The sequence below is a fragment of the Balaenoptera physalus genome (genome assembly GCF_965194825.1).
Source record: "Balaenoptera physalus genome assembly, chromosome: 5".
NCBI classification, from domain to species: domain Eukaryota; kingdom Metazoa; phylum Chordata; class Mammalia; order Artiodactyla; family Balaenopteridae; genus Balaenoptera; species Balaenoptera physalus.
This window is the reverse complement of record NC_138884.1, coordinates 101455283-101467340: the sequence shown is the minus strand read 5'-3', so window position 1 is coordinate 101467340 and position 12058 is coordinate 101455283.

Sequence of the window (12058 nt, the reverse complement as noted above, 5' to 3'; positions counted from 1 at the left end):
TGCAGGGAAGAAAGTAGAGTTTATGGGTTAAACAGCTGCACTCAAAATAATGTGTTTCCACAAACTTCTTGTATTTGAGGCAATGTGAGAATTCCATCAATCCAGATGTGATTCTAATAAAAATTGTTTTTCTCATGAAATGGGAAAGAAAACATTTTAACTCTAAGCTAATTATTCTGTTTATCATTTCTGGTTGAGTAAGGCTTAGCCCTAGTACTTGAATAGTAAAACTTTAGTGAAGAAAGCTATAATGGATGCAAATAAGTTAACTCTCAGTTGACAACTACCGCACTTAATGGCAATTTTTCACACCTCAAAGAGCAGCTCTCTGCCTCTGAGGTCATGTTTACATCCCCCTCTCTGTGTCACCTACATTCACCCAGGGTAAAAAATTCCCACGTGATCCCGTGAAAAACAATTTCATGCATTCCAAAAACCATATAGCCATAACTTTTGCATTATTTTTTTGTTCACTTCATGACCATTGTCCATTTCCGTCTAAAACTGAATAATCATTATTAATACTACTTTTATTGAAATAGCCATTTGGGGAAATTATAGTATAATTATGAATATCCTTTCTCCCTCATTAAAATAATAACTCCCTATGAGGATGACAGCATTATTTATAATGCTTTGTGTCCCAAATAGGACCAACTGCATGCCTGGCATATTTTAGGTACCAAATTAACCCTGGTTGAATTGAATTTAGGATACTTACACTGTGGCCCTATTCCACGAATGCATATAAACTGAAAGTTTGCAATATATTTCAAATGAAGAGAAACTGTGAATCAAAAATTACAATGAATTACAATTACAAACTGAGTGAACACATCATGGATTTCTTTACAAGTTTATTACAGCTGTCCAGATGGGTTACAGAGTTGTGCAAAGAGGCCACGGACACATACCTAGTCTAATTTCCCAATTTTCGTAGTCAAAGACACAGGACTTAAAGGAAGAAAGGTTCTAACCTGAAGAGGGACAAATGTACCCAGGTTGACTCTTGGCACAGTGGTGGAGCATAAGCTAAGCAGCTCTAACAAAGAAGCAAACACGATGGCTTCAACAAGACAGAAGTTTCCTACTCTGTCGTATAACAGTTCAGGTGGCAAGTGGTCCAGGGTACACAGGAGTCTCTACTCCACAAGATCATATGGCAATCCCAGGTCCTTCTGTCTTGGTGTTTTGTCATTCCCTAGTATGGTGTCCTAATCTTAATACTCAAAACTGGTTCAGCACTTGTTATTACTCTGGGTTTTCCAGGGAAACAGACCAATAGGATACAGATATATAGATATTATAGATATAGATATATACCTATGTCTATGTCTCTCTCTCCCTCTCTGGAGAGAGAGATTTATTGTAAGGAATTGGCGCATGTGCTTGTGGAGGCCAAGAAGTCCTCAAACCTGCTGTGTAGCACAGGGAGCTCTGCCCAATGCTCTGCAATGGCCTAGATGGGAAAAGAATCTAAGGAAGAGTGGAGATATGTGTATGGATAACTGTCTCACTTTGCTGTACACCTGAAACTAACACAACATTGTAAGTCAACTATACTCCAATAAAAATTAATTTTAAAAAATCTGCAGATGTTTATAGTATGTGCATGTCCTATGAACATTATTTGCGTTCACTTTGTACCCCAAAGGCCACATCCACAATTTTTCCAGACAAGCTTCTCTGTATTGGGCCACAGGTTAAGTAATTGAGCAATTGGACACTGCTATATCTGACTCTTGGCTGAATTTGTTTCTGGTTCTGGTTTTGATTGTTCTTGGATGATTGCGTCCATACTAGTGGCAGCAGTGTGGAAGGTGGGCTTTAATATTATGGTCAGTTCATTAAGAGATTTCTATTGGGTATAAGATGTCAGGAATGGGTATGACAGGAAATGCAGAATCTGGTATATTATTAGCCTTTTTAATATTTATATTTGTTTTGTATCTGCAGTAACATGGGCTCCTTTAATTCTACTTGCTTCATCCAAAAACTCTAGTCTTTTATATTTTCACTTATTAGAAGACCAATATTAACAAATCTGTGAAAATGCAATTTCTAAACTAAAGATGAAAAAAAACCAAACCTCTCGCAGGCTTTCTTTGATTTTTCTAAATGAACGAATAATTCCAAATTAATGTCCCCTCAGCGTCTTTAAATAGGCTAAAGAAAGGAAAGAGAATAAATTTTTATCAGTTCAAATTAGACAAATTTATCCAAAAAAATAAGTTTCTAAAAGCCATGTAAACCAAGAATTAATGAGTGCCCAAAATATAACCAAGTTCAGCCTTTAAAAAATGACGAAGATCAATGACATTATTATAAGGTACGTGGACAACAGAAAAAAAATGTTTTGCCAAATTCAGAAGAAAGTAGCGAAATCACATACATTCTCAACAATTATGCTTCCTCAACCAATCTAATGGTACTTCATTATACAGTTTTGTCTCATTAACTGAAAAACATTCTTAATAGCAACTGAGACTTCCATTTATGAATAGGAAATGCCTGTTGAGTAGTTTCATATACCTTAGTTACTTCTGGAGGAAATTTTTAAAACACATAAAAAGTTCTCTTAAAATCTAATGGAGTGGGGTCTTCACTTCCAGCTATGCTAGAGTAACTGGGATCATACTTGTCCACCATCACAAAGACCTACAAAAAATGGACAAAATATGTGAAACAACTGTTTTTGGACATTAGAAAACATGCAGCAAAAACTATGATTCCCCAAGAGAGGAAAAAACAATCAAAGTGAGCACTACAGTCACCCCAGTTTTCTGCCTGGAGGCACATTACAGACCATGCTGGAAGAGAAAACCCAAGTACAGCTTAGGAGTGGCACTGAGTTCATGAGGGAAGACTGGAATTCAGGGAAGCCCATGTGGTTGGAATTTGTGGTAAAGAACCAGAGAGGAGGGAGCTATACAAAGAAAAAGCACCAGGAATCTGCATAGGAATCTGCTCCAGCCTACAACTGAATACTCAGTTGTGCACTCATAGGGTGAAATTTCACAAAATCAGGAAAGAACAACTGAGAAACAATCAGAGCTTAAGTAGGGCTGAGAGATGTTTGAATGTACCCAGCCAGGGTGGACAGGCCTCTTTGCCCACTGAAAGTAGAGACCTGAGAGTGTCACTGCTAAGTGGTAGGGGTATAACAGCCTTACAGTGAAGGCTACACTAGACAAGCCCTTACAAACAAGCCTCTAAAGAATCAGACAAACCCACAAGTAATTTAACTGCCTTAAGACAGAAGCAGCAAACACTCAACGGCAAAGAATCACAGTTCACAGCCTTCAGTTAAAATTAATAGACTGAGAAGCTGAAAAATGTGGCCCAATAACTATGAAGAAAAGCAGTCAATAGATGATAATTAGAAATGAGTTATATGATGGAATTACAAACAGGGACTTAGAAGAGGTATTATAAATACATTCAATATTTTAAAGAAAAACATACACATAATGAAAAATACAAAGAAGAAGCAAATTAAATCCTGGAGATAAAATATACAATATCTGAAATAAATAATCCAATGGATGAGTTTAAGAGAGATTAGACACTTTGGAAGAAAAGACCAGTGAAAAGAACAGAAACTATCTAAACTGAAGAACAGAGAGGAAACAGATAGAAAATGAACAGAACTTTGATGATTTGGGGGCAATTGTGGGCTAACTTATGTGTAAGACAAAGAAAAATATTCAAAGGAATAAGGCTGTGGGTTTTATGAATTTTATGAAAACAATAAACACAGAGATCCAAGAAATATACACACAACAAAAACCACACCAAACACATAATGCAATTTCTGAAAACCAATGATAGAGGAAAATCTTAAAAGTAATCAGAAAAAGACAAATATTTTATAATAAATTAATTCATCAAAGGACATAACAATCTTAAGTTTGTATGTACCTAATTACAGAGTTTAAAATCCACTAGGAATAAAATGACAAAAAAGAAGCAGACGAATCCAAAATTATGGCTAGAGACTTCAATAATGCTCTCTCAGCAAGTGACAGAACAATTAGACAGAAATCAATAATATAGACATCTCAAACACCACCATCAATCTAACTAACCTAATTTACATTTATAGAATGCTCTATCCAATAACAGTAGAATGCACACTCTTTACACATGCTCATAAAACATTCAAAAAGATAGATTATATACTGAGTATAAAACAAGTCAAATTTGAAAAGACTGAAGACTTACAAAGCGTGTTCTCTGATGACAAAGGAATTCAATTAGGAATCAGTAACAATAAAGATACCTGGAAAATCTCCCAACACACTTCTAATGAACACATGATCAAAGAAGAAATGATGAGGAAAGTTTAAAAATATTTTTAAATGACTGAAAAGGGAAGAAAACATAAAAATTGTGGGGAACAAGCTAAAGCAGAAATTTTATAGCTCTAAATGCTTACGCTAGAAAAGAAGAAAAATCTAATATAAATGAACAAATGAACAAAATTTCCACCTTAAGAATAGAAGGGAATAGCCTCAACTTGATAAAGGGCATCTATAAAAACTCTATACCTAATTCATATTTAATAGTGAAAGACTAAATGCTTTTCCTTTAATATTAGAAATGAGGAAAGAGAAAGAAAACACATACAAATTAGAATTAAAACTGTCTTTATTTGTAGGCAACATGATCACCTAAAGAATCTCAAGAAAGTTACTTTAATTTTTAAGTAAATTTAGCAAGTTGCAGATCTATATATGTGTGTGTATATATATATATGTATATACGCACACATAGTTTTTCTATATGTTATCAATGAAAGTATTCCTTCTTTCCTTGCCTGTTAACCCTGTTTTGCTTTGTTCCACTGCCAGTTCTCAGCTGTTATAAATTTGTTATCCAGCCTTCACACGTACTATATACAAAACAAAACCCTCAGTTAATCATCACTCAGGAAAAGCCTCACACTGCTGTAGATTACAAAAATGGCCACAAACTCTTCCCATCTTGTACGCACACTCCTTTGAAATATGACGTTATCCCTCTTGCTCTTCCCATCAAGAAGGGTAGTCTATTCTTTACCCCTTGAATTTGGACTTGGCCATGTGACTTACTTTAGTGGATGGGACATTAGTAAATGTGTCAGAAGGAAAGGCTTAAAAAGTGCTTCTACAGTGGAGGTTACTTTCTCTTAATGCTCTGTGAACTCTGCAATCACTCTATGAAGAATCCAAAGTTAGTCTACTAATAGGAAAGAACATGTGGTCAAACAAATCATCCCAACTGAGGTCTTCCTACACCATCCAGCCACACAGAGCTGCCAGCTGACCACAGAGATAAGCCAAGCTGTCTCAAACCAAAAGAAATTCCCACCCAACCCACAAAATTGTGAAAAATAATGCTTGTTAAGGCGCTACATTCTGGGGTGGTTTATTACACAGTAATAGCTACCTGATACATGCTACTTCTGTTTTCATTTCAGTAGTGAAAACAAATCACATGCCCACAACTCACTTCAACGACCAGCATATCCAGCGGGTTTGGGAAGCGAGATCCTAACAGATAGTAATGATTACGCCTCAATGGTTAGGTTGTAAGTCACCTTTATTCTTCAGAGATGTAGATGTTTAGAAGTAAAAATCATATGATGTCGAGGTTTGGTATAAAATAGTCTTCACAGAACGAGCAGACAGGAGGACGAGGACAAAATGGAGAGAAATAGATGAAGGAAGCATGACATGTCGATGATAATTGATTACAGGATATGGATGAAGGGTGTATTCATCTGCTTGGGCTGCCATAACAAAACACTACAGATGTAGTGGGGGCTTAAACAACAGATGTTTTCTCACAAGTCTGGAGGCTGTTAAGTCTGAGATCAGTGTGCCAGCATGGTAGACCTCTGGTGAGAGCTCTCTTCCTGGCTTGCAGGTGGCCATCTTCTCACTGTGTCCTCACGTGACCTTCCTCGGTGTGTACATGTGGAGAGAGAGAGAGAGGGATGGCGCTCTCTCTTCCTGTAAGTCTAACAATCCTAATCATAGGACTTCATCCTTATGACCTCATTTAACCTTAATTACCTCCTAAAAATCCTATTTTCACATAGAGTCACACTGGGGTTAGGGCTTCAACATATGAATTTGGGGCAGGGGGCACACAAGTCAGTTCATTACAGAGGGGAATTCATACTACTATTTCCAATTTTTCACGTTTGGAAGCTTTCCTAAAATTTATAAGTGTTCCTGTATTTTGTCCTCTATTGTCTGTTTATACTTCATTCAGTGAGAGACAAAAATATTCCCTGAGAGAAAATTCTGGAAGGTTCTACAGTCCCTTTATACCATTAACAATTCTTGATTAAGTAGTTAGAAAGTCCAGTTCAAGATAATAAAGCTGTGAATCTGCTTTGGTATCCAATCTTCTACACTCTTCTAGGTTGTTGTAACTACAATAGTTCCAAGGCAGCAACAGGAAAGGCATGGAGACCACCTTGTCCATTTCCGCTCCTTATCTCCCCCATCTACCTGAAGGCCGCTTTAGCTTCTATCAGAAATGACACTTTGGGGAAAGGGACAAGATAAATTTTAACTGGAATTGTCATACATTGGCTTTGAGCTCTCTGGGCCCTACTCTGCTACAGTTTTGTTGACATAGGTAGATGCACATGGTCATTTGAAATTCCTTCCTTAACAGGAAGTCAATGGATCCAGACTCTTCCTGCGGAGACCTCCCTGCTCCTACAGAGGGCACTGTTGGATAAATCTGATGAAAACCCCATACCGGGTCTCTCTCTCCTGTGAGGTCCACAGCTGGCCCATGGGAAATATTCACCCAACCTTCTCCCCATATTCTGTGCCTGCTAACCTACCTTACGGCAGCAGCACTCTCTGAACTCTGTCACCAAAGCGGCACTCTGTGCGTTACTTTCCTATTGTCACAAATTCGTGATTTTACAGTTCTGGAGGTCAGATGTTCAAAATCAGTTTCACTGGGTAAAATCAAGGTGCTGGTAGGACTGTGTTACTTCTGAAGGCTCAGAAACCATTTCTTGCCTCTTCCAGCTTCTGGAGGTTACCTACATTCCTTGGCTCGTGCCTCACTACTTCCATCATCACACCTCCTCTGACCCTCCTGCCTCCCTTTCAAAAGAATCCTTTTAATTACACTGGGCTCACATGGATTATCGAGGATAACTTCCCTATCTCAAGATCCTTCATCACATTTGCAAAGTGCTGTTTGCCACGTAAGGTAACATGTTCACTGGTTCCGGGGATTAGGATGTAGACATCTTTGGGGGGGGGAACCACTATTTTGCCTATGCATCCTGTCTACTACATTTCTTGGAGGTAGGGGTGTGTGTGTTGGACCCTAATTCAATATGCCTCGATTTCAAAGAACACATAAGCGGCCTTTCCGGGTTTCCTCATGGAAGTCCCTCCCACTAGGCTTGAGGTAAAGAAGGTAGCACACTGCACTCCTCGCCCAAGGATGGCAACTGGTCCTCCAAAGATCTCTTCTCCAGTCTCTTCACAAAAGCCTATCTGACCTCTTCTTTGATCCTTATGTCTGTCAGACGGATATAGTTGTGGAATGTGTTCCTTTACAGTTCTTTAGTAAAATTTACATGTGATGCTTTCAGTCCATTTGGTATCCTGATATTGTCAGTACTTCAAATTGGTACCTTAGTTGAAACTCAGGCAGGGAGCATTCCATTCTAACATCCTGTACATAACTATTTCCCTAAAGTAGAAATATGAAGTAGATCTTCAGGAATTGTTAAATTCTTCAAGCATGTCTTATTTTGTGACAGAATAATGTATTTGATGAGTCAAAAGGAACTTCATTATTCAAAGGTGATTACTAAAGGAACAACATTCTGTCAAATGCAAAAATATTTTTAGGAGAGTATTTTTGCTTCTGAAAAGCTTTTCAGTCAGTTATGCTGTTCCTTCTTGAATTAAGAACTATCACTCAACCAATCTTCTGTTCATGTGAAAAAGAACAATTTTAGCTGGAGAGCAAATCTCACCTGAAAAATATTAAATGTGCTACATGATGTTGGCATACTCTATTTTGTTTAAAGAAATGTATTTTTTCATTCTTAAAATTCTTTCTATTAGTGTAACGGCTAAACTCATTTATAAAAATCCACAAAATAATGGTGCCAAAAATTACGTTCACATTATTTTTAGGCATTTTTACTCAAATGATGAAAATGCATTAGTGTGTTTATCCAAAAATGTAATTGCAGCTTTCACTTGTCGGATCTGGAGTATTTCTTCCATCAAACATTTCATTAAAATAAAGATGTCTAACCTTTGAGAACACACCAAAAAATGAGACGGAGTCTCTACTGGTATATTCGCTTGAACTCACTGGGGATATAGGTAACAGAAATCAAATATAGCTTCAATTAAAAAAAAAAAAAAAAGGTGGTGGGAGGGGACCCAGTGGCAGAAAAATTCAGTGATAGAAGGTATGTCACAGAACTCACAGGTAGGGAATGCAGCTGACTTTAGGATAACTCTAAACCCAGGCACTCAAAAGCCTTTGGGACTCTCTTTTGTTGCCACTCCCTCTGGTTTTCTGCATCATTCTCTCTGGCTGCAGGGTTACATGTCAGAATATATGGCAACCAAAGGATCCTGAGTCATCAAATTATCAATCAAGTGACTAGGAGAGACTTCTCAGTTCAAACTCCCAGGGAAGAGACTGCCTGCCCTGGCTTGGGCCATGTACCTGTTCCTGGAATAATTAACTACAGCCCGATGTGACACTGCATAAAGATGGTATCGATGAAATGGAGGGGCGCAAGAAAGACAACTATAGCAGGTCATTCCAAAAGTGTCTGGATAGAGTGATGCTGAATACCCAAGAGACAGCTCAGACCTGTGCACGTAAATCCCATAGGTTGTTGAGAGTGTATACTTTCCATGTTGTATTATGTTTGCTTCTTCCATCTGTGGAAGTGGCATCTAGCAAGGCCACGTTTTAGGCTACCATCTTTGGTTGGGGATAAGCACAGAAGGATGCAAGAAATAAAAATGTGAACACCAAACCCATGTGGCTATAAACTTGCAGAGGCAACAAACCAGAGCCCAGGTCATTACTGATAAAACTCCCCTGTTCTCTGTCCCTAAATGTAGGTAGGATTTCTTCCTGTGGATGTAGCACATTGAGGGGCTCAGTTTCATGTGGTCATCTTGGCTACAAACTCCTGTCTCTCCAAGCACCAGGCTTTCAGTCCTGTCCCTATATGAATGTCAAGAGCCAAGTCCTTTACTCAACAAAACCTGCCAAACCTTCCAGGCCTGTCTTGGTACCAGGTTGCCAGTTTAACCCTGAAGGCAGTAAAATGTATGGAAATCTCATATGAAAACCACTTATCAAACACAGTTTGCACTCAATGCTAGGAATGCTTAAGTTGTAATGAAAAATCCATTTATCTAACTCAAACCAGTCTTTTAGTTTCCTTTTGTTGTTGATTATAATAATTCTAAAGTTATAGGGTTTTCTTCAGCTTTTCGTAAAGCTAAACTATTTTGGGGAATAGTCTATATGAGAAGATGATCTAAATGTCTTAGAAGCACTGTTAGAATTGCTCTACGGCAAGATATTCTCTTAGTGTCCTGCCTACACTGAGGAGACGCCCATGCAACGTATCTTCAAATGGGAGCACGTTCAGGCAACTGTACCCCACAGAATTCACACCCAGAAATTTCTAATGGCATGGAAGAAAAACTATCAAAACAAGTAGTTATGAAATTTAAGCAGGCAAGGGGATCCTAGGTGGGAAGGTTAAAAACAGAAATAATGAATAAACTTTAAACAGTACAGTAGTTTCTCACTATACTCTAGGGTAAATAGAAATAGCGTATTATTTTCTTCAAAATAAACAAAAAAGAAAACAACATGAAGATTTTTATATATAGTTTATAAGGTTTAGATGGATAATCTTATGGTCTTCATTGTTTCTAAACAACATTCAGAGGGAAATATACAGCTCTAAATGCATATTACAGAAAAAAAAAAAGGATTAACTCCATTAAAAAAGCTAGAGAAAGAACAGCAATGCAAACTCCAAAAAACATGGGAAAAAGGAAATAATGAAGAGCAAAAGGCAACGAAAGTAGAAAGCAAACACACAATGGATAAAATGGACAATACCAGAGTTGATTTTCTGAAAAGGTTAATACAAGTGACAAACCTCTAGGAATACTGAATTTTTTAAATGGAGAAAACACAAAATAGCACTATCAGGAATGAAAAAGGTGAAATTAGTACATACCTTAAAGGTTGAGAGGATATTACGAAGTACTTTATGACATTAAGTGTGTCAACTTACATGAAATGAACAGAATACCTTCAGAAAATTATACGACTTAGCACAACTGAACAAGAAGATATAGAAAATCTTTAATGACTCAGTATCTTTCAGAAAATTTAATCTGTAATTTAAAACTACCCATGAAAGGAAAACTGATGCCCAGATAACTTCCTTGAAAATTCTTCCAAATTAAGATGTAAAACTAATACCAATCTTATAAAAACTCCTTCAGAGAATAGAGAATAACTAAAGTAGCACCATTCATCTTAAGAGGCTGGTATAATATTAATCTAAAACCTAGTAAGGATTATTAAAAGAAAATTATGGACCAATTTCTCTAATAAACATAAATGCAAAAATCTAAAAATGCATATGCAAATAAAACCCAGTAATGTATTGAAAGGATAATGTTTTATGATCAAATAGTATTTATTCCAGAAATGCAGGGGTGGTTTAACATTCAAAATTCAGTCAGTGTACTTGACTATAATATCAGAATAAAGGAGAAAACCATTCAAACATTTCAACAAATATTGAAAAGGCACTTGATAAAATCCAAATCTCATTCATGGTAAAACTCAGCTAATTCAGCTGAGGTAAAACTCAGCTAATTCAGCTGAGGTAAAACTCAGCTAACTCATGGTAAAAAAGAAAACTTTCTTAATATCATAAAAGCTATTTACAAAACACCTAACTCTAACGTCATATCAAAAGATGAAATACTAGAGGACTATGAGTGTAAAAATCCTCAATAAAATAATAGCAAAAAAAAAATTCAACAGCACATTAAAAGGATTATATACCATGATCAAGTAGGATTTATTCCTGGAGTGAAAGGATGATTCAATACATGAAAGTCAATCAATGTACTATACCACATTTACAAAATAAAGGGGAAAAAAAACCCATGAGCACCTCAACTGATGCAGGAAAAGCACTGATAAAATTTAGTACCCTTTCATAACAAAAGCATTCAACAAACTAGGAATAAAAGAAAACTACTTCAACATAACAAAAACCATATACGAAAAGCCCACAACTAACATCACACTCAATGGTGAAAAACTGAAAGTTTTTCCTCTGAGATCAGGAACAAGATGAAAACACTAATTCGAAAAGATATATGCACCCCAGTGCTCATAGCAGCATTATTTACAATAGCCAAGATACGGAAGCAACCTAAGTGTCCATCAACAGATGAATGGATAAAGAAAATGTGAGAGAGATAGATAGATAATGGAATATCACTCATCCATAAAAATGAATGGAATTTCACCATTTGCAACAACATGGTCAAATCTGGAGGGTATTATGCTTAGTGAAGTAAGTCAGACAGAGAGAGATGAATACTGCATGTTTTCTCTTATATGTGGAATCTAAAAAATAAACAAATGAATATAGCAAAACAGAAACAGACTCACAGATACAGAGAACAAACTAGTGGTTACCAGTGGGAAGAGGGGTGGGGGGAAGGGCAAGATAGGGGAAGGGGATTAAGAGGTACCAACTACTAGGTATAAAATAAGATACAAGGATGTAATGTATAGCACAGGATGTAATGTATGAGAATACAGTCAATATATTACAATAATTTTAAAAGTAGTATAAACTATAAAAACATCGTATCACTACACTGTACACCTAAAACTAATATAATATTGTAAATCAACCATACTACAATTTGAAAAAATTTTTTTAAAGACAAAGATACTTTCATCGCTTCTATTCAACACAGTACTGGAAGTCCTAGCC